Source organism: Euprymna scolopes, chromosome 23 (assembly GCF_053919585.1).
Source record: "Euprymna scolopes isolate OS-2025 chromosome 23, ASM5391958v1, whole genome shotgun sequence".
Lineage (NCBI taxonomy): Eukaryota > Metazoa > Mollusca > Cephalopoda > Sepiida > Sepiolidae > Euprymna > Euprymna scolopes.
In genome coordinates, this window is record NC_136504.1 from 60,839,735 (window position 1) to 60,864,018 (window position 24,284).

Consider the following 24,284-nt stretch of genomic DNA (forward strand, 5'->3'; position numbering starts at 1 on the left):
TGGCAAATAGCAAACAGAATCCTGAACAGAAGCATGTGCTCTATCCCTACTATCATCAATGGACCTGAGGTAATCTCATCAGCATCAGACAAAGCCAAACTCTTTGCCAAGAACTTTGCAGCTAATTCTAACCTTTGCAACCAAGGCTGCCAACCCCCAGTATTTCCTCCTGTATCAGAAAACACGCTATGTGATATACATATATCTGTACATGATGTTGCCAAGCTAATCAAAAAACCTTGATTCCAGTAAAGCAACTGGCCCTGACGGTATTCCAATTATAGTACTCAAAAAAAAAACTTCAACCAGAACTAGCGCCCATACTTACAAAACTGTTTAAACATTGTCTAAAGGAGAATTGCTTCCCATCACCCTGGAAAATCTCATCAGTATGCCCTGTATTTAAGAATTCAGGTGATCGCTCATCCCCCTCTCAATACAGGCCAATAAGTCTCCTGTGCGTCATGAGTAAGTTACTGGAATCTGTTAAATAGAGAAGTAATCAACCATCTCAGCAAAAATAACCTTAGTGACACTCAATATGGTTTCCGTTCTGCTAGATCTACAGCAGATGTGCTTACAGTTCTCATAGAATTAGTGAATCTCTCGATGGAGGCAACCTTTCTAGGGCAATTGCTCTTGACATATCTAAGGCCTTTGATAGAGTATGGCATGAAGGTTTACTTCACAAGATCTCGAGCCATGGTATAGCTGGAAATGTCTTCTCAATTATTAAATCATTTCTTTCTGACAGGGTTATAAGAGTAGTAGTTAATGGGCAAAAATCAGAAGCTCACAGTATTAATGCTGGGGTCCATCCTGGGCCCAACTCTTTTCCTGATCTACATTAATGATCTTCCAAATCACATCCTTACATCATTTGTAGACATTTATGCTGATGACACTACCATCTATGGTAGCACATCTAAATCAGTAAATAACCAAGTTCTCTCCGATTCTCTCTCCTCTGATCTTGAGCACGTGGTACAATGGGGAAAGGAGTGGCTGGTTACTTTTAATGCATCTAAAACCAAGCTTCTCTCTTTACATCATCAACGTTCTGATCCCCATCTTGCATCAGTTGAAATGAATGGCTCTCGTCTTGAGGAGACCTCAAGTTTTGACAAGCTTCTGGGCTTGAACTTTACTCCTGATCTTAAATGGAACACGTACATCAAATCCGTTGCCAAGGCCGCTGGAAAAATAGTGGGATCCTTCTATTGATTCAGTAGATATCTCACTGCTGATGCAATTATCTATCTAAAGAAGAGCCAGGTACGTCCAAAGATGGAATACTGTTGCCACATCTGGGCAGGAGCTGCTAGAAAGGACTTGTCCTGCCTTGATAGAGTTCAAAATAGACTTCGTAGCCTCATAGGAGATATCCTTTTCTCTTCCCTGTAATCTCTATCTCACAGAAGAGATGTTGCGAGTTTGTCTCTGCTGTATCGTTATTTTCATGGAAAGTGTTCAACTGAGCTTCAGTCTATGGTCCCCCCTCCTCAAACTTTCACAAGAAACACTCATCTAGCTGAAAACACTATCAATAATTCCCCCCACTCGTTATCTGTGTCTAAACCTAAACGTAGATTCCATGAACAAAGCTTCTTTCTTAGAACTGCACGCCTGTGGAATTGTCTTCCGTTTTCCTGCTTTCCAGCTGACTACAATATGGTTGTCTTAAAGTCTTACGTAAACAAGTTCTTGATGAGCCGTTCCACTTGTTAACAAATTTACTGAATTTTCATTACTAACGATTACTATATTGTCCAATTTCTACTGTACACTCTTTAACCCTTATCCTCAAGTGGCCTCTTGGCCTTGATAAGTGGTGATTCCTATGTAAAACAAAAAACTCGTTTTATTAAAAAATAAAATAAATAAAGGTTTAAAAGACATTTTTCACTCGGTAATGAGCTTCGGAAGATTGTCGGCGAAAAAAAAACAATCATCAAGGGATAAGCCTTTTATTATTTCTAGTTGCCAAAATATCACTCACAAATGCGACCGTTTTACTCGTAATGTAGAGCCTTGCCTATACAAGTTGTTTTACAGGCCAGCAGAAACATCCCTGCAACCCGCCCCCACGAGCTACAAGGACTTGTACCCCCTCAACGTAAATACCCTCGACAAGCAGCAAAATCCCACCCTCTACCCACTAGAGATCCCTACATGTGAGAAAGCGTTCTACTCCAATAGTTTCTTTCCGGGATTCTGCTTTCTTAACTGTACTAACATGCAGAAGTTCAAGTGTAATATGTAAGTTGCTGCTCAACTCCCTACATAGTATCCCTGCAATTTATGAACCTGATAGCAGCCCCTTACATCAGAGCGGCACTGTGCCTTGTTTGGGGTGAAAATAGAATACAGTATATATTAAAAAAAAAAAATTACGCCCTCTTCGCTCAGACATATCAATCCATTAGATTAGAGGTTCTCAACCGGGATCCATAGAATATTTCTGGGGGTTCACAGGTAAAGAATTATTATCACTCTAATTTAGATTATTATTATTATTATTATTATTATTATTATTATTATTATTATTATTATTATTATTATAGTTGTTGTAGAATACTTTATTTGCATTAAATTAATTTTCATTTAAAAATAAATCTTCATTATATAATATTTATTTGATTATTAAAACCTCAAAATTTATATTAGTGAAAAATAGAAGATTGTCTTATGACCAATAGTTATGAAGGGGTCCACCAGGATAAAAAGGGAAAAGGGGTCCATGAGTAAAAAAAGGTTGAGAACCACCGCATTAGATGAATAACTGCCAATCTTGATTCCATCAGTAAGCACGATACAAAACTCATCAGTCCACATATGATGTTTGTCAATGGAATCGTGATTAGCTGCCACTCGTCTCAACGTTAGCAATTGACTGTTTTGCCTGGTCGGTTTTCATTCAAGACTCAGTGAATTTATTGGATGAAGCCGACTCAACTGACCCAGGATGAACGCCGTCAGAAATCAAGTAATAGAATTTCTGTAATGTTGCAATCATCGTATGAGAGTTGTCATCATTGTCTACATGACAGTATAGTGAAAACATGTTTTTTTTTTTTTCTTTTTTTTTAAAGTTGTTCCGAGATATGAAAATATACTTTAATATGTAGCGTTATGCTTGGCCAATTTTAAACAGCTGGTCGGTGTTCTCATTGATAGAAACATAACTGTAACCTAGTTGACAAGTAAGTAGTAGACTCAGTGGGTAGTGACGCTTCTTTTTTCTTTTCTTTTCTTTACCGTTGTTAAGCCGTCGTCGTCACGTCATAGTGAAGATATAGCAGATGTTACTGTGTGCTGTTTGCCTTCTGTTATTTAATAGAGTAACAATTATAATCGTTAACAATATGCTGCTTGCTTGATGGTATTATCTTTCTAGCTTTATTTTTATTTTATTTAAAACGTTGTAAGTTACATGTTACATAACCTGCTCTCTCTCTAGGTCGGGCGGGGTGTGGGTACTAAAATAGGACTTATGGGAGAAAAGGAAAATAAAAAAGAGAAAAATGGTTGAATCTAATCGACTCAGCTGCCAAAGAGGAAGATTTCCTACTTTAGACTTATGAGAGATTCCATTTGTAACAAATCTAATCTTGGCATAAGTAAGGTAACTCCTATAGTTAAGTGTGATGTTTCTTTACTGCAATTACTGCATTTTCTTGATTAGTGTCATTATTTCTCTCCCACAGCGAGAAATGTTGCACAAAGGTCGGAAAGTAGGATTGAGAAGTCAGTACCCCTGAAGAGGAGCACTCTAATCTACAAAATATATCTCAAGCATTGATTGAGATTGTCGGACTGACTTCCTCATCTTGGTTGTTATTGTCACAATGTTTCGGCCGTTTTGCCCTCTGGCCTTCGTCAGGCGTTTTGTATCGAACTGGGGAACCGTTTATTAGGAGTCTCGAACCCAACCCTTTATTATGGAGGTACCGTGTTCGGACTCCAGCTAGGCTTTGGGACATAGTTGCTGATTCTCTGTTTTGAATGTTATTTTTTCACTGCCTTCATTCAGAATTGAACTCAGCACCTTTGAGTAACTGTAAACTTTGATACAACGTCTAGGACCACTCGGCCATATGTCACTGACGAAGGCCGGAGGGCAAAACGGCCGAAACGTTGTGACAATAACAACCAAGATGAGGAAGTCAGTCCGACAATCTCAATCAATGAAAACACCTCATCTCAAAAATACAGACAATTAATATCTCATGCAGTTAGTAATAAATTAACTCCTTCTCAAAGAGAGAAGGCAAAGCCTGGGAGAATGGACTGCCTAGAACTACACAGGACCAGCAATACATTGCAGTCAACAAGGAGAATGTCATTAAAAGAATAGCCAAGACCCTATTGGCTTTAGGACAACTCATAGCAACACCACATGGTTATTGCTGTGGTTGTAGTTTTTTGTTTTGTGTGCGAATATCTCGTTTCCATACTATTTTTTCTCTTGAATCGGCTCTTGAAATTATACTTTTACCACATTCTAATTGCTCCAAAAATATCACAGGAGCTGTTCCTTTTTACTTACCTCCCTATAAAGGCAGATTTAAACACACGGTCAGTTTTTAATATGCTACCTCCTTCCTCTCCACAAATAAAAAAAAAAAAAAAAGGGGGGGGCACTCTGAATTGGAATAAAATCTAGAAGGATCTGTCTTTTACTGACCAAGATAAAAAAAAATGTTGAAGTGCAGCATCGGAACAGATGCTACACTTTGCTTCTATGCTGTTCTTTTTTTGGAATGTTAACTTCTGATAAAACTTTTATTTGTTTGCTGCTTAAACCGCCCCCCCCCCCAGTGTTTTCAGGTTTAATTAATAATTGTGGATGTTAATAATTATTAGCTTATACAAGGTATGCTTTAATGTTATATAAATTGGTTGGAAAATACAAGATTTTATTTGTATATATTTACCAATATCAGACTAAAATCTCATATTAACTAAAGTATCAGACTAAACTCTCATATATTACTTTAGTAACTACACTAACTAAAAATCAATGGATGTACGTTATAAAAATCGATATGTTAACAATTACAACATTCAAATAAGTTTCAATAACAAGGGTTAAATTTTCCTTCTGTTCTATCTGGATTCACTAGGAATATTTATCGGTTAGGTCCAAAAAATAACTGAAAGATGTAAAGAAACAAAATTCATTTTTTTGAATAGATTTTCTTCGTTTTATAAAAATACTAGTGGGGTACCCGGCGTTGCCCGGGTGTTTGTAGGTGTGTGGGGTGTTGAATAAAAAAGAACCGGGGGGGGGGGGTAGGATCGAACCCGAAACCCTGAGGCAAAGTTTGAAAATAAAATCGTCCAGCCAGAATGAGTTACTGAAAGATGTTTGAGTTTATTTAAGTAAGAACCAAATTGACAGGTGCACGCACGGAAGTCGTCGAGCGTTACGACATCAATGTTTGTTTGTTATAAGCGAAGTAAAAAAAGAAAACCACGTTAAAACTTAAGTGAGGGAAGGGGTGTAATCAAAACATTGAAAAAAAAAACACAAAAAAACTAACGTAAGGCAAACGAACGATGAAAACAGAAAAACGAACACGTGAAAAATGGTTTAAATAAGCCTGTTTCGATATTAAAATTAACAAAATCGGTGGGTACCCGGGTGTTTTTGGGTGTGTGGTCGGGGGTGGATTAGCGAAGTAAAAAAAAAAACCCAGAAAAACGAACGTTACTTGAAAATGGCTTAAATAACACTGGTTCAATATTTAAATTTAAAAAATCAAAAAAAAAAAAAAAGACATCTCACACCACAATTCGAACCCAAAACGTTTAGATAATGAACCAACGCGCTAATCAACTGAGCTAACGCGATGTACATGAAATTTGTTCAGTTTTTCAACTATTTAAAGTAAATCAGGTCATGACGTCATCTGACGCATGCGTAGAACCGGTCATCGTCACGAGAAGACCGTTTTTGTTGACCCCTCCACCCTGTCGAAAATTGTCGATTTTGGGGTGAAAAATGAACGTTTTTGGCAAATTTTTCGATATTTTTCGAGCGAAGGATGGAGCTTCAATATGATACCAAATTTGTGAATTTTTGTTGTGTCTGTCGAAAGTTGTTAGCATACACACATACATTTTCGCTTTTATATATATATAGACTAGCAGGGGTACCCGGCGTTGCCTGGGTGTTTGGAGGTGTGTGTGCTGTTAAATAAAAAAGAAACCGGGGGGAGGGGGGTATGATCGAACACGAAACCCTGAGGCGAAGTTTGAAAATAAAATCGGCCAGCCAGAATATGTTACTGAAAGATGTTTAAATTTATTTAAGGAAGAACCAAATTGACAGGTGCGCGCATGGAATTCGTTGAGCGTTACAACGACGACAATGGAAGCTATTCAGCAAATGAGGTCAATGACCAGGTTTGTTTGTTATAAGCGAAGTAAAAAAACAAAACATAAAAACGAACGTTAAAACTTAAGTGGGGGGGGGGGGTGTAATCAAAATATCGAAAAAAAAACACAAAAAAATTAACGTAAAACAGAAAGACGAACACATGAAAAATGGCTTAAATAAGCCTGTTTCGATATTAAAATTAAAAAAATCGGTGGGTACCCAGGTGTTTTTGGGTGTGTGGTCGGGAGTGGATAAGCGAAGTAAAAAAAAAAAAAAACAGAAAAACGAACGTTACTTGAAAAATGGCTTAAATAATACTGGTTAAATATTTAAATTAAAAAAATCGAAAAAAAAAAAAAAGACATCTCACACCACGATTCGAACTTAAAACGTTTAGATAATGAACCAACGCGCTAACCAACTGAGCTAATACGACGTACATGAAATTTAGTCAGTTTTTCAACGATTTAAAGTAAATCATGTCATGACGTCATCTGACGCATGCGTAGAACCGGTCATCGTCACGAGAAGACCGTTTTTGTTGACCCCTCCACCCTGTCGAAAATTGTCGATTTTGGGGTGAAAAATGAACGTTTTTAGCCAATTTTTCGATATTTTTCGAGCGAAGGATGGAGCTTCAATATGATACCGAGTTTGTGAATTTTTGTTGTGTCTGTCGAAAGTTTTTAGCAGACACACATACATACATACATACATACATTTTCGCTTTTATATATATAGATTAAAAAAAAATATCTTGGTGAAGAATGTATTAAAAAAAAAAAAAGACTTAAACAGTTTTATTGGTATTTTTAAGGTTTAAAATAATCAAAGAAAACGAATTGTTTTTTTATTTATTGAAGTCGTTTGCGGTTCACAGCTGTCTATAAGAAATCCACTGCAACAAATAGTTTGGGTTTTTAAAAGAATACCACCGCACTAACATCGTTTTATTACTTGGTCTCATATTGCAAATGTTATTTTGCAAACTTTTTCAAAGCAAGAATTTTAAACATGACTACAATGAGCGTTCCAAAAGTAATGTCTCCTATTTATTTTTATTCCGCCCAAATGGATCAGCAGGATTGCAAATTGCATTGTTATGGTTACTGAACATATGCATTCATAACCTGAAAATTCTCTCTGTCGCAGATATTGATGGTATAAGACTCTAAGAAAAACAACTCTGTCATGGACATGTGTCAGAAGCAGAAATGCATCATTGAATTCCTGGCAAAAGTGCATTGAGATGATGACTATGTAGAAAAATAAATTTTGTCATACAAAAGGTTGTTCATCTTAATACTACTACTCTAGTCTTTGTAGCTCTTCAACTTTTTGAGTTCAAATAAAAAAATAGGATTTATTTTTGGAACAACCCTCACATTTATTTGAAATTATATATCAATCTTCGCATGGGCAAAGCTGGGTGAATACTTAATTAATGATAATAAATAATTAATGATAATGATTCTATTTGATGGTTTCATGTATGTGTATATAGTTCTAATGCTGCATTTTAGGGATCTTACGTCAATGACAATTAAGTTAAAAGCTAGTGTGAATTTTGACAAGAGTCACACTGAGTAGACAATAACCCAGATCTGTAAGACAGAATTTTTCTCAGGGTTGAATGAAAACAGATGAGGCAGAGAGCAGAGGTCAAACACCGTTGACAAAACGGAGAGATGATGCAAAATGATTTCATGTTTTCGAGGGACGTCGTACAAACGGGACACAACAAATAATGTAGGAAACTTAAATCTAAGGCGAATCTTATTTCGATCTGTCAGTCTGCGTCACTCATTTCACTAAGTTAGAAAGTTAGTTAAAAATAAAATTAGGAGAGATACACTAATGTTATCTTGACTATGGTTTACTTTTAAGTTAAGTTTTTTTTTATTACTTGACCTCATATTGCAAATCTTATTTTTAACTTTTCTTTCAAAGCAAAAATTGTAAACATAACTATATATTTTACATTATTTCTGACTAACAATATATCTCCACACAGGAAATACCGGATGCATACCACTAGTAATTAATAAATGCAATAGCCTAGCCAGAAAAGGTTATTTAATTTACTATTAGACCATTTGGAGTTGTTGAAAAAGGAATTATTATTTAAATATATAAACATTATCATTAATTCTTAAATGTATTTTGTACTTTTTTTTTTTAGTGTGTAAAAGAAAAAAGAAAATAGTGATCAACTTTTGTTGAGGATGACCAGAAGGCTCTCTTTTTATTGGATGCTGCACAAATGTAAGGGAAGGTGCCGCTCTTTTCACAGGATTACTTACCTTTGATCCTCATCTTGTAATGTTGCGTGCTGTTTTAGTTAAACATCATTCATTTTGAATGAATCAGATTATTTTATTGGCATTTGTTTCCCTGATATCTTTCTAAGAAAGACATCGGGCACTTACGGGAGGGACCATGTGAAGGTTGATAATACCCGTAAGTGAAAGTGTTTCTGTGAAACAAACCGAATTCAAACTTGATGTGAAATTATCAAGAGTTAACTATGCTAAAATTCCAACTAACAATATCCAGGCTTAAATACAACTTGCTGCTGTCAACACTTTCTCCTCCAAAATCTAACTCGGTTTCTGAAAAAGCAGGCCTTTTTTTTTTTTTTAAACCGGAAAATGAGGCGACAAGATCACCAGCATATAAAGAAAAGCAACAGCCATTTTTTTTTCCTTCTCTTCATTTTTTTTTTTTGTTTGCACCAAACACTATGAGCTGCTGGGAGAACAGGCTTGTACTAATTTTTTTAGGCATTTAATCGTACTTGGCACACCCAAGTTGTCAGTCTGTGTCCTTGATCACTTAGACACCCTCACTTCCCAAGTATTGTATGTTTAGCAAGGGGGCATCAAGTACCATTTTTTTTTAAGTCTTTGGTATAACTTGAGGCTTCAAATAACCATAGTTTCCTGGTTCATATGCCAAATACTGTACTGAAAAGGTCTTCACCCTATATGAGTTGAACTGGCATCCTCTGAAGGAGAAAGTTTCATGGAGTATGAAATTCACAAGCGATCCCAAGTTGCATGTATATCCCTGTTAAGGGAGGTGATAATGCTCGGTTTTCGCAACTATTGCAGGGAGGTGTTGACATCCTCCTACATACAGCGTCTGCTATTCCTAAATGGTCGCCCATCTGGTACCGACCAGGCTCCATGTTGATTAGCTTCAGTAAACAAATGAGAACTGGTGTGTCAACGTGATCATGCTAAATGAGTCGGTTTTAATGTATTCTTAATATTAAAAATTATCTTCTATCAGTTTAAATCATCAATTATATCTGAAGAGACTCCGATCTTTCTGTCAACATTCCAAGCTTAATTGAACTAAAATTACAAGTCAGTCTCATTTACTGTTGACACTGTGCACAAATTTCTTATCACGATGAGTCACTGTCAAAGTCAAAACAAGTGATACATGTAATATATATCTTCAAAAAAAACATCAACATTACAACAAAAAAAAAAAGAGGCAAAACTACATATATGCACACATGCACGTCTATCTTTGCTTTCTCCACATCCAATACAGCCTTAAAATCTATACTGATTATAAATCTCTGTACCGTAAATATTGTTTACCGCAAAAATAAACTAGAAATAATCTTTCCTTCTTGATATTTATTTATTTAAAAAAAATTGAATGCAGCTCTCTGATTTTATAATCAATCAAGCAAGAGAGATAGTTCTTTTAAATTATATGTAAAAATAATTTTATTTTTTTTATTATTTTCATTATTTAGGCTATTGCTTTCATTTTGCATGTCATATTCTCACAACGTTGCGGAACTCTGGAATTTGTACAGAATTTTGAATGGATTCCTTTATTTAATCCACTGAGATAGCTTGTTTTTGTCTGCAAAGACACGTGAAAAGAATAAAAGTGCTAATCAGTTCTTAGTGACATTCTTCTGGAGGTTGAAGGTTCAATGCTCAGTATGGATGATGATAATAAAATTATAATTACAAATTACTTAAGACTTTTGCCCATTATGGCTGACAGGACAACAGCAAGCTACTTTTATGCCATGGATTAGATAAACGGTTAAATTCAGAATTTTGTAGAGATTCTTAAATTCAATAAGATACACCTGAAGATTGGAGGTTATACCGATCGAACTGTTGTGAAAATATCAACTGAGGTGAGAATGATACTCTGAATAATACAAATTATCAATTCTCTTCTGAAAACATACCGAAGTATATTATTTTTTATTTAACAGATCTTTACGTCCGTTAATTTTTAGTGAAGAGAGCATGTTTCTGCTTAATATTTTACACCTCTATTATGCTGCACTTGAATTAATGATCATTTTAACCAGCTATACTACATACAATATTTTATGTGATTTCTCCACCCAGATAATACAGGTTAGCCCTGCCAGATCATACATATTTTAACACCCTAATAATATCACACAATCTTTTACCAAATGGCAATTGTCATTTATTTTAATTAATATTTTTTGTTCCATTTATCTCTCCATCGCTTTAGAAAATCAACCTTAATTAATTTTGACAAATTCTTTACGCCCGAGTCTCTCGCTTTTGTTTATTAACAAATTTTTTACTTTTATATTATTTTATATACCAGCAGGGATACACGCTATTACCTAAGTGAAGGACACACGATTGTCTAACATATCTGGATCAGATAAAACATTGATTCAAATGTTATGCTTAGGGTTACAACGAACATTTGTTTATAAAAATTAAGGCAAAATAGTTATTGCCATCATTGGTTGAATGTGTTGCACAGCTTTTAGAAATTGACTTCCAAGTTAACCTATCTCTGGCCAAGTCTTTATTCTTTTTTTTTTTCTCAAATTCATCCTTATCATTTCCTCCCATATGTTTTTTGCCCTAACCCTGCTACCTCAATTGTTAAATGCAAAACACTTGAAAAATAAGGTTGGTGCAAAAATAATGTCGTTTTTGACGTGTGTGTGTATATATATATATATATATATATATATCTGATAAAAAAACATTACTTTTACACTAAACTAATAGCGGGGTCAGAGTAAGGTCAAAGAAAACATTGGAGGAAGTGATAAGGATAAATTTGAGAGAAAGAGAGATCCATAAATACCTGACCAGAAATAGCTTAGTTTGGAAGCCAATTTCTAAAAGCTGCCCAACACATGTCAGCATGTTAATAAAGGGGCATTAATCCAAATATAATGATTAAAAAAGCAGTATTCCTGTATTAACAATGTTACATCCCTTTTGTCATGTTGAATAATTTCGATTATGAGCGGATAAATTTCTGAGTTATAAAAATGACAGGAAAATAAGTGTCTGGTGCATTACTAATTATAATTGATAACTTGGATTCATATTTCTAATGCACTATGCGGTTGGGATTAACCCAATAAAACAGATCATTCCTACCAGATCTCTGAGCGTTTTTGTGTCCACAAGCTCTGGACATGATCAACTTTTTATTAAGTAGATTGTCAGAATATTTTCAGGCTTACTTTTCGACTTTGTTTAATTTTTTCTTAAAAACATCATTTCATTGCCAACCCTCGTTTTTTACTTGTTATAACAAGAGTTGTGGAGTTTGAAGTTACAAGGTTCAACTATAACTTTGACCCGTCTCTTAGGATTCCCAAAATTTCGACTCTGAATTCCAGGGTTCCCAAAATTTTGACCCTAAATCCGAGGGTTCTTAAAATTCCGACTGAATCCGAGAGTTCCCAAAATTCCAACTCTGAATCCAAGGGTTCCCAAAATGCTTACTCTGAACCTGAGAGTTCCTATTTTAAAGTAAAGTAAATCGACTTTTTTTTATTTATTTTTTCTTAAATGTCGATTAAATTTGATTTTCTTTTTAAAAAAAATATACTTGATTGATTTATTTTGTATATTTTCATCTAAGTTTTTCGTGTTCGCTTATTAAAGTCTGTTTTCAAATGAAAAACCCCAGTGTTTTCAACATTCTCTTTATTAAAAGAAGTCGATTTATTTATTTATTAAATAAGTTAATTCATTATATTGTATTAGAAAAGTGTTTTCGACATTTAAGAAAAAAATAAATAAAAAAAGTCGATTGTCTGCCCTTGTTGATCCTATATTTCCGACAAGTATCGTTAGTAGCGTATCAATCTCAAACAAGATGGCATGAAGCAATTCTTCGCTAAAACGTGTGATAATATTTGATTTTCTTAAATTGCTAAAATTGTACTTGGTGTCAAACTCCATCTCTACCTACTGAACTGCTTGATAAACAGATTCTTAGCTGCTTTCCACTTTGGAATTCCTTTGTAAAAACTGAGAACGGTCATTGAACTAAGGAAGTTTTTTTTGTTTTTAGCGAAACTCAGCACTCTTAAGAACTAGAATTCGTCTTGTGACCTATGGCGGTCTGTGACTGAAAGATAAAAGATAAGGCCAAGAAGGGTGCTTTTGACCACGTTTGACCACGAGGTTCCATGCTGATTCTTTTGTGAAGATTCAACTCAAGAAAGCCAGTTTCTTGGCATGTTGATGCTCTGTCAAATTGTCTCCCATCCCCTTCTTACATGGATGTTGAATAACAGATCTTTTTGTAAATCAAGTGAAGCAAGGACTGGCGGCATTAGAAGAGCTTGGGGGGGGGGTGATAGGCAGAGGAGGTATGGACAGTTTGTTAAAATGAGAGGAAATAACTAGTAGCACATGCACCAAAAAAAAAAAAAAATAAATAAATAAAAAAAAAAATAAAATAAAATAGACTGAAACGAATTTTGAAAAATCCTATTGAAAAAAAAACAAAAAACAAAAACATGGTAAACTTTACAATTAATATAGTCATGATTACAGTCCGGACTATATTTTTTTAACACTCTGCCAACACCTTCCTCCCCGACATTATTTCTCTAATCAAGCAATTCCAAATAAATAGAGCTAGTTAAGAATAAAATATGCCTCTTTATATTGTTTCATAATTATGTTTGCTTCTAAATACAACTTGATCTACACTGGCGTGCAATCTTGAGTCACTCATAAAAGTACTTTCATACTTGTTAAACATTTATTGCACTCTAGTTATCTCCTCCTCCGCCCTCCCCTCTTAATCGGTTTAAGCTCAAATGTTCATCTACTTCTTACTTATCCATCTGTGAGATTGCCAGAAACTAAGCCGTTTATTGACGGTTTACTTTTTTCCTCTTTCTTTCAAATATAAATTAACGAGAGGTGGGGAGTCGGCTGAAATAAATCTGACTCCTGATGTCCAACTCGATTTGTAACAAACCATGATTCTGATTACTATGTAATAATATAATTTTATAGTTTTTGATCAAACCTATAATTATTCATAGTGTTTGTGGAGGGAGTTAGTATGGATTATTGTTTTTATTTATTTATTTACTTTCATTTGCAAATGAGATAACTGACTATTCAAAAAAAAAAAAAAAAAAAAAAAAAAATTGTTGAAAATGAACTTCCTTCATTCTCCACTATAAGACCAATGTGTATTCATTTGTATATAAATAAATATATGTACTTTCATCCCACCATGAAAATCCTAAATAAAAAGATTTATATATGAATAATAAATCAATGGCGTAATTATATGGGTTTTATATGAATAGTTTATTTATTTATTAATATTTATTTAGATGAATAGTGAGTTGCAAAACAAAATTTCTGCCCTTTTTAACGGAAGGTGTATACTACTATTGATGTAAACTTATAAAATAATGTTGGTCGGATTTTCAAAAATCTAAATTATATTTAAGCTGGAAAATTAAGCTTTCATTTTGAATAGCCAACTTTTAATTGTTATTGTTGTAACATGTTAATTACAATTTATTTTTAAAAATACTCCATCCTATCCAGCAGTTTTCTAAGATGTAGAAATTCTTAACTTTAAAAGAAAAAATCAGCTAATTTTTTTCTTACTTTCCACACTTTACTTATACTGATGAAACAATGAATAAAACTTGGGCCGTCAAAAAAACAAACAAAACAAAACAAAAAGACTAGTTTTCAATCTAATGAAGTACTCTTGAATCTAACAATACTGAAGAGTTTTGATACAACAGAGCAATCTGTCTAGATGACTAATATATATATATATATATATATATATATATATATATATATATATATATATATATATATATCAATGTTATGAGAGGTTTATGAAGTATAAAAACGATGTTTTTTATATTTAATATTTTTATATTTCAAGCTTTCCTCTGCTCTTGGTCACAAAATGTAGCAAAATAAAAATGAAAGATATATGTGTATATAATTAAAATTATTTGAAAACCAGAAAATGCCAAGGAAAATTTTATTAAATGATAAAATCATTTTTGTTTCTTTACTGTCTGAGACTTTCGGTATTGACACACATCCTTATAAAAGACTGTTGCTTTTAGTGTTTTTTTTTTCCGCTTTTTTCTCCTTTATTTTAGATGTTAAAGTTCCTAGGGATTAAATCCTTGTGGTGTGAGGAAAAAAAAACATCTGTTCTTATTGACGATTGTAGTCAGTCTGAATTGATGTGCACATTATACTGGTTGGTGCAAATTTAAAAAATAGGAGGCTTGTCACATCTTAAACATTTTTAAGGTAAATTAAAATTATTTGAAAATCAGAAGACGCCAAGGAAAATTTTATTAAATGATAAAATCATTTTTTTAAAAAGTCATGCCAACCAGCGTAATGTGCACATCAATTCGAACTGACTACAATTGTCAATAAAAGCAGACGTTCTTTTTCTTCACTCCACGAGGATTTAATCCCTAAGGATTTTAACATCTAAAAAAGAAAGAAAAAAAAAAAAAAAAAAAAAAAAAACGTAAAGCAACAGTTTTCTTTGGTAAGGGTGTGTGTGTCAACACCGAAAGTCTCAGACAGTAAACAAAAAAAAAAATGATTTTATATTTTTCCATTATGCCATTGGACAAATATAAAGGTATCTGCAGCTTCTTTGCCAATTCTCGAATTTTTACCATGTCGAATCACATTTTAGTTCCCTTTGACGGATTGATTGTTGCTATTTCTTCTGATGAATTAAGGGCATAATAGATTCACTGATTGATATAATAATTAAGTGATTGATTTTGCGCTATGAAACAGATACTGTCAAGAATTGTATAAGTCAACTGAATTAAAGGAACAAATTATAAGATGCTCAACATCATGAATTTTGGAATATAATTTTTTGTCATTTATTCTCTCTATTTATCTAATATATATATATAAGCAAATTTATGCATATTTTATTGTGTTGAAAATATAGGTTCTTTTTTACTAATTGTGATAAAAATTTTAACCATAGAATATTATTATAATCTTCAAAAAGCCTGCAAATTTTCATGTAGTTTCGTTCCATAGAGATATGAACATTTCAATATTCAGTTTAGCTACCAGTACAGATATATGCACAGACTCCCTACATTTGAAATTACCTTAATAATTAAAACAAAAACAAATTGTTCTATTCTTGTACCGCCTTTTTGCTATTTTTCCTTTTATTGTTCTTTCATTTTTTTATTTTTATTTTTTTTATTGGTTTTTATACTTTTGTTTACTGCAAAGTGTATGGTGCTACTGTGACCTATTAGCTCATTCTTTTTTGCATCTTGATGAAGAGGAAGAGTTTAATAGTTCATGTACCAACTCAGATATGATAAAAATGCTCCATGCACATATATATTTCATATCCCTTTCATGAGAATGAATAGGTACAATGGAAAAATAGTAAAAGAATTTGAAAGAAACAGATTTTTCCTTTCCTCTCTCCTTCTTTTTCTCGTTAGATTTTGTGTTATTTCTTTATTGAAATTTATTTCTATTAAAATAAACGTTAGTAAATAGTACCTGTTAAAGAAATGACTGAATTATTTACCTGTGGATGTGCTCTCCTATATATAAAGGAAAGTCAATTTTTCTCCATACTTTTGTAGTCAATAAAACACACTTCATGAAAACAAATCTGTTTTCTCAGTTCTATAAAGCAAATATTGGTATATGTTTTTAAAACAACTTTAATTTCCAATCGATTTAATCGACTTTTATATTTAATCCGATCAACAATTTTTGTTCTGGTTAATAATCTATAATATAAATCTCACCTGTCTGTTTAAATGTATGTATGTTTGTATGTTTGTCTAAAAATTTTAACAGAGGCGACGGATTTTCATGAGATAGTATCGTTTTGAAGCTCAACCCTTCAAAAAAAAATTGGCTAAAAGCATTAATTCCTCTCTTTTTTTGTTTCTTTTTTTTAAAACGTTTATAATTTCTATTTTTTCTATTAGTCTAGGATATATGAGCCTATGCATATACCCAACTTTATATATATATATATATATATATATATATATATATATATATATACTAGCGGGGGGAGGGGGTACACGGCGTTGCCCAGGTGTGTGGAGTTGTAGTAAGGGACTGGAGGGGGGTGATAAAAAAGTGGTAGTAGCAGGAGGGGAGTCAAAATAACAGTAGGCAGTTTGGGCGAAGAGAGGTGTTAAAAAAAAAAAAATGTGGTAGTAGGTAGGTAGGCAGGCAGGCTCAAACCTGTAACGTGAAAGAGAAAAAAGGTGAGAAAAAAAAAATGTGGCGTGTTTGCCAATGCGTCCATGGCAAAATTGGAAGTCACGAGCGTCAAAATTAAACATAGTTAATACAACGGTGACAATGACTTGCTAAAATTTCAGTGAAAAAAGCGACGCCTCTTTGTACAAAACGGCCAAGTTGAGAGTGAAGAAATGTTTTTGGCCGATTTTTCCATATTTGAAATCGAGCTTCAAAACGATACCAATCTCCTGTGGATCCGTCGCGTGCGTCGAAAGTTTTTGCGAGAGAGAGAGAGAGAGAGAGAGAGAGAGAGAGAGACACACACACACACACACTTTTGTCTTTTATATATTAGATTTGTGTGAAAATTTTTTCCTGTCTTTCATACATTCTGTCTCCATGACGTTTCTATTTTATGAGATATTGTGTATTTTATTATATATATAGTTCTTTGTTTCTTTAAGCTTTATAATTTCTACATATATTTTTTTAAATTTCCGTTTTCTCTTTTCACTCTTGTTATATTGCTGTCCGTTCTGAGAACAATTTTTATTCTAAACTCTTATAGAAATGAAAGAAACCACTGTTTTCCCACAACAAAATAAGAACTGGATAACAAATCAAAAATTCAAACTTGTGTTGTATGATTGTGTAGACAAAATCGATGAAATGATTAGATTGATTTCTCAGCCTTGGCTGCATTTCCTCCTCATAATTTTCTAATGAAATAATCCCCCCCCCCCCAAAAAAAAAATTCTGTGCTAAAATGTCGGTCATGTTGTTGGGATATGCAATGGACTTGTAGATTGAAAGTTTTCATAATTGGCTGTACGTTTTAAGAATTATTCCTTTTGGTTAAATGTTCCGTTTTCTTGTTCTCTTTCCAATATTGTATTATTTGATTTTTTTATTTTTACACAGAAATCACCACTTATCAAGGCCCGGAGGCCACTCGAAGATAAGGGTTAATAGGTATACATTAGTCAATGTGATTATAGCGTAGTAAATATAAGTAGTGGAAATTTTGTAAATTGGATTACTTAGGGAGACGGTTCATCAAGAACTTGTTTACATTGGACTTGAAGGCAATCAAATTATAGTCAGCTGGAAAGCAGGCAAACGGAAGAGAGTTCCACAAACGCGCAGTTCTAAGAAAGAAACTTTGTTCATGGAATCTACATTTAGGTTTAGGCACAGATAAAGAGTGTGGGAAATTGTTGATTGTGGCCACGAATATTTAAAAATATATAACCGCTTTGCATGACCTTAATTTGTGCCCAATAGCATTATACAAAGTTACCAGTAAATCAACATCATTATTAAATCAACATCTTTATTTTACCTATGTTCAGCATTTAATTGCCCTACAAGTGTTTATGAAAATCAGACTTTCATAGATGGCCCAAATAACCTATAATTCATAAAAAAGTATGTGTATCTATCTATCTATTATATATATTTCGGGGTTAATATTTTTCAGAGGTGAAGCAACCAATGAAGTTTTAACAAGGCTAATGCAAGAGTACTCAATACCGAAGTAGGGCAAGGTATACGATTTATCTATTTTACATAACCATTTATATGTTGCTACACATTTATGGGCATGTTTAGGTCAGCCAGTTATAAATAATTAGAGACGCCATCTCTTTCTTTGTCTTTCTTTTTCACATATATTAAATACCGTTGTCGTTTTTTTTTTTTTTTTTTTTTTGAATACCATGTGATGTAACCTGATAAATTTTTGTGCTTGAAACTCCTGTAAAATTTTCATTACACACTTAACTTTTGTATAAGCAATATTACCTGAAGAGGTTTCTAGGTACTTGTAACTGGCTGACCGAAACATGTTCATGGATGTGTAGCAAGATATTAATGCTTATGTAAAACAAATAAAATATATATATATATATATATATATATATATAATATATATAGAGAGAGACTTTTTAGCCTGTTAAAAAGTCATTGACTTTGAAAGTGTGCTTTATACCAAACTTCTAGAGTAAGTATGGCATTGTGCTGCCTTATCCATATTAATCCCTAACTGTGCATCGAACAGATACCATACTACTTAAGTCCATACAAACTTTCAGCTAAATTAGCCCAATAGTTCCAGAGAAAAAGTGGAATGAGCAAACAGACAGACAAACACACACAAATATATATAATTCTATTTGATATGAGGGCAATGTTGGATTGCATCAGTTTTTTACACGTAGTGGAAATTTCATGGTTCTTTCTACATCAATCTGTATAATTTACTGTATTTCATTTTGAAATAATAAATGGAAGTATCAATGCTATTAAGAAAAAAAATGACTCTTCTGTAAAACCCTTACCAATACCATTGTCGGGTAAATATTTTTGAAATAAATGAAACGAATACATCTCTCCTATATTTCTTTAAAATCGTACGGATTTAATTCTTTATAAAATAAATATTTTGTTTTATTGTAAAAATAATTATCAGCTAAATATTGTTCAAATAAAACAGATGTCACTTGTTGAAATGTATTTGTTTAAAATTGTCTTGTTTTAATCGAAGGGATGACATACTGTGAATTTGGAACAATTCATTTTAAAATGAGTAAAGTTAGAATTTTTTTTCTTTAGCAAGATAAGATCAATCAACGTCTATAATCAGAAGATCTTGTTTCTTTTATATATGTGAAAAGTGATAACGTACGTATATGATACTGGCGACTTTTTTATGGATCTGTAGATGGATTATGGATGCATTTATGTTAACATTTCTGTTTCATTGTCAAAACTTGACGGACATCGCAGCGTTGTGAAGTTGTAAGGTAAAATGTTAACTTGGACTCCGAAGATTCCAACTCCTTATTTCGTGACATTCAAATTCAGCTTACAAATTATGACTCCAACTCTTAGCATTCTGATGAGTTAGACTCTGACTTTTTGCAAAATCTCGTACTCTACAACTCTGGTTCTTCCGACTATAGTTTTAATAAAAAAAATAAAAATTGGAAGGGTATGTATATAAGCTCTTTTTATTATTACTTATATGTATATACTACCCTTCTAATTTTTATTCTTTTTTTTTTTCCCCTTTCCTATTTACATAGGCTAAATCCTTTCCTTCTAGTTATATTGTAATATTCTTTTTTATATTTCAAGGTTTTTGTTCTTGTATTTTATATCTCCTTTAATATACCTTAATATATACTTTCTTCATTTTCAATTTAAATGTTCATAAGCCAGTTTTTATCTATATTTTATATAATTTTGGCTCCTTCTCTTCTGATGAGAAGCATTTAGCTTCGAAATGCTGTGGCCGAAGGAGGCATTTCTGTATTACTCTTTCCTTTACAGATTTGAAGTTATTTGTAATTTTTATTCATCTTTTATTATATTTAATTGCTCCTCTTAGCAGTGTAGATTTCTCTAGCTTGATAAGTTTGCATTGTTTAAGATATATTCTTTGATAACGTCATTGTGTGTGTGTGTGTATGTGTGTGCGTATATATATATATATATATATATATATATATATATATAAATAACACATATTAGTGATGGGACGATTCCAATACAATTGGTGATTCCGATTCTTTATGAATCTCTAAATATTTAACTATAGAGTTGTTATTTTCCCCGATTTCTTTAAAAAGCATATGTTAAATATGCAGGTTTTTTTGTAAACATCAAAATACATTTGTGGAGGATGATCTATCGATTTTAGCTTTACTGGTATTTTAAAATCAATAAATATTTATTATTTCATCATTATTACCAGCAATGGAAGATTTTGGTTTACTTTAAACAAAATCAAATAATAAAAAAAGACAATTGAAAGAATCGATTTGGCATCAGAAAATAGGCACCAATTTTGTCAGTTCTGATACCCCAAATTTGTTGATTTTTTTTTTTTTTTCTGACTCCGATTAACTGCCCCACAACAATATATATATATATATATATATATATATATATATATATAATTTAGCCTAAAAAAGGTTTCTATATTTTCTTATTCGTTGACATATAGGAATGCATAATGTTTTTAAAAAAACAGGATTTTCAGTTGCTTCCTAAAACCTTGAGTGTAATGGAAGATATTTGTGTGGGCAGTAGGTGATACGAGGGGCGTGCAATAAGTAATGCCCCAGACCCACTTCCCATAGCAGTAGAGCAACAAAACTTGGCACAGTTATTAGTCTTTCTCTACATAGGAACCACCCAGAGTTACGCATTTCTCCCATCGTTTGATGCAGCTCTGAAAACTGTTTTTGTAGAACATCCCAGGTTGGTTCTCCAACTATGACGTGACTTCAGAAATCAAGGCTGCATCATCTGGGAAACGCTTTCCTTTCAAAAACAACTTCATGGCTGGGAAGAGGTGAAAGTCAGAGGGTGCAAGGTCAGGAGAGTAGGGAGGATGGGGAAGGATTTCATAACCACACGCCCGTGCTTCTGATCTGGCGACATGCGAGTTGTGGACCGGAGCGTTGTCTTGCAGGAGGAGAGTACCTTTGCTGATCTTGCCCCGCCTCTGGATTTGGATAGCTTCCCTTAATTGCCTTAAAAGTGAAGCATAATAAGCTTCTGTAATTGTGGTACCTTTTGCCAGGAAATCTGTCATCACTACTCCATCCTTGTCCCAGAAGACTGTGAGCATGACCTTGCCAGCGGAGGGCTGCACCCTTGCCTTCTTTGGAGGTGGTGAGTCCAAGTGCTTCCACTGCATTGACTGGGCTTTGGTCTCTGGTCTCTGGATCATAGTGATGGATTCAGGTTTCATCCTGTGTAATCAGTCTTTTGAAAACTTTGACTCAATCTTCTTGGCACATCTCCAAATTCATCCTCGAGCACACGACGCGTTCTCGCTTCTGGAATGGTGTGTGCAACCTGGGAATCCATCTGGCAGACATCTTATGCAAATGGTCATGAAAGATAGTTTCCACAGACCCTGTACTAATCTTGACATCTTGGGCTATTTAGCGAATAGTAATGCGCCGATCTTCCAAAATGGCAGCCTCAACTTAACGGACAGATGCCTCACCAATGGCAGGAGGGGGCGACCAGGTCTGGGAGCTGTTTCCACAGACTTCCGGCCATGTTTGAATTCATGATGTCAGCATTTTACAAGGTCATATGATGGAGCATTATCACCATAAGTTTCTTTCATTTCATCAAAAGTCTCCTGTGGTGTGCGTCCTTTCAAATACAAAAAAAGGATCACTACTCGACATTCAACAGGCTCCATTTCACACCTGACTCGGTTAAAACACCTGTAAAACAGAAACCACAATTAGTTCAGAGCTGTAATTTGCCACATAACCTGTAGAGATATAAATCGTTACACATGCAAAATTTCAGCTAGATCAGACAACTGGAAGTGCGTCAGGGCATTACTTATTGCACGCCCCTCGTAACACGAACAAAATAGAGTAAAACCATTTAGATGGAAAGGTGTGTACGTATGAGGTCCACACACTACGTATATATGCCTGATAAAATTTTCTCTGTGATAACTTTCTGCAGATTACTAAAGTCAGAAGTTCCCTGAATTTACAGCAACTACTCCTCACTCTTGCAATCATATTAGCACCTGTGCTCTAACGGTATCAACAAGATAACAAAACTTCTGGACAACTTCAATAGCTTCGCCATTCTTACATCTCCTTTTCTCTAGACTGAGCAGAGAAACTTTCCAGACCTACAACCACCGGTCATGTTAGTGTTGTTTTGTCTATATTAGCAGGCCGCCCGACGTTGCCCACTCGTAAAATCCGCTTTATATATATATATATATATATATATATATATATATAAAGTAATGAAATAAAAAGGATGTAGTGTTTACCTGATATATGCAATGGTAAACTTCAATCTCATATAAATACCAGTATGTGTATATATATATATATATATATATATATATATATATATATATATATATATATATACAGGGGGATGCAAAAGTAGGTATACAGTGGTCAAAAAAAGAAAAAACGTATAAAGTTCAGGGCATTTATTATACAGACAAACAAATGTTGCATAAACAACTAATAATTAGCACATATAATAAGAAACACATGTAATAGGAAGCCCTATTTCCGCAGGTATTCAAATTGCTTGCCGTCAGCGTTAACACATTCCTCTAATTGAGAACGAACACGCATGCACACTCTAGAACAAAGATCTTTATCAGCATCAATTTCATGACAAGCTTCCAAAATGAACTGAATCATGTTTTCGACAGTGCGAGGCTTGCGTGCAAAAACCTTATCTTTTACTGTGCCCCAAAAAAAGAAATCCATAGGAGTTAAATCTGGCGAGCATGGTGGCCAGTCGATGGTGCCACGGCGTCTAATCCATCTGTTGGGAAATTTTAAGTCAAGTAGTGCTCACACAGTGAGTGCAAAATGAGGTGTCTTGTTGAAAATAAGTCATCATTTTGGTATTGTTCATGTACTTGGGGTATTATTGTATCCTGCAACATGTTTAAGTACACAGTTTGATCAATGCTTGTGTGAAGAATAATGGGGCCAACAACACCTTTGCAAGAAAGCCCGGTCCATACTGTTACCCCGGGTTGATTGAGTTGTTTTTCGATAGTGATTTGAGGGTTTGCGGTTGCATAATAAACGCAATTGTGTCGATTAACGGCACCTGATAATTTAAAGTTTGCTTCGTTAGACCATACAATTTTATTTAGAATACCGTTACCTTCAAGTTCCTCGCTGAGGATATTTTCAGAAAATTGTAAACGACGATCCGAGTCATCTTCCAATAAACCATGTATCAATCGAGGCGTGTACATCTTTAGACCGGATCTACACTCAATACCAAGTTCAGATGAGGCTCTGTATTTCGATTTCTGTGGGCTCTGAGTGAATGCCTGAGCAACTTTGAATTCATTTTCTTGTGTGGTCACAGTAATTGGTTCTCTGTGCATTGTGGATACTCCCTGTCTGTTCAAATTTGTCACGTAGTCGATAAACCGTGAGCCTTGTTGGGGGAGGTGTTGCAAAGGTTTTGACCCACTGTTCTCTTACGCGTTCACTATTTTCTGTCTTCCAGTATTGTTGTAATATCCATTTTCGTTGTTCGTCAGTCAAATTACCGGCCATGGTTAAATTGCCAATTTAACTGAAAAAATAAAAATAAATGATTCAAATGCTAATTCTACCCTTTGCGACCAAGACCGCCAACCCCCAATATTTCCTCTTGTATCAGAAAACACGCTATGTGATATACGTATATCTGTACGTGATGTTGCCAAGCTAATCAAAAACCTTGATTCCAGTAAAGCAACTGGCCCTGATGGTATTCCAATTATAGTACTCAAAAAACTTCAACCTGAACTAGCGCCCACA

At 33.9% G+C, this 24,284-nt stretch overlaps 1 protein-coding gene and 1 long non-coding RNA gene across 3 annotated transcripts in view; both read left to right on the top strand.

The window, feature by feature from the left end:
- LOC145245943 (metal transporter CNNM4-like) overlaps positions 1 to 24,284 on the top strand; it is a 299,957-nt gene that overhangs the window by 74,438 nt on the left and 201,235 nt on the right. The window lies entirely within an intron of this gene.
- Positions 2,534 to 6,745, top strand: LOC145245946 (uncharacterized). Its single transcript, XR_013863051.1, has 2 exons — positions 2,534 to 5,442; positions 6,400 to 6,745. It is a non-coding gene; the product is annotated as an uncharacterized LOC145245946 (long non-coding RNA).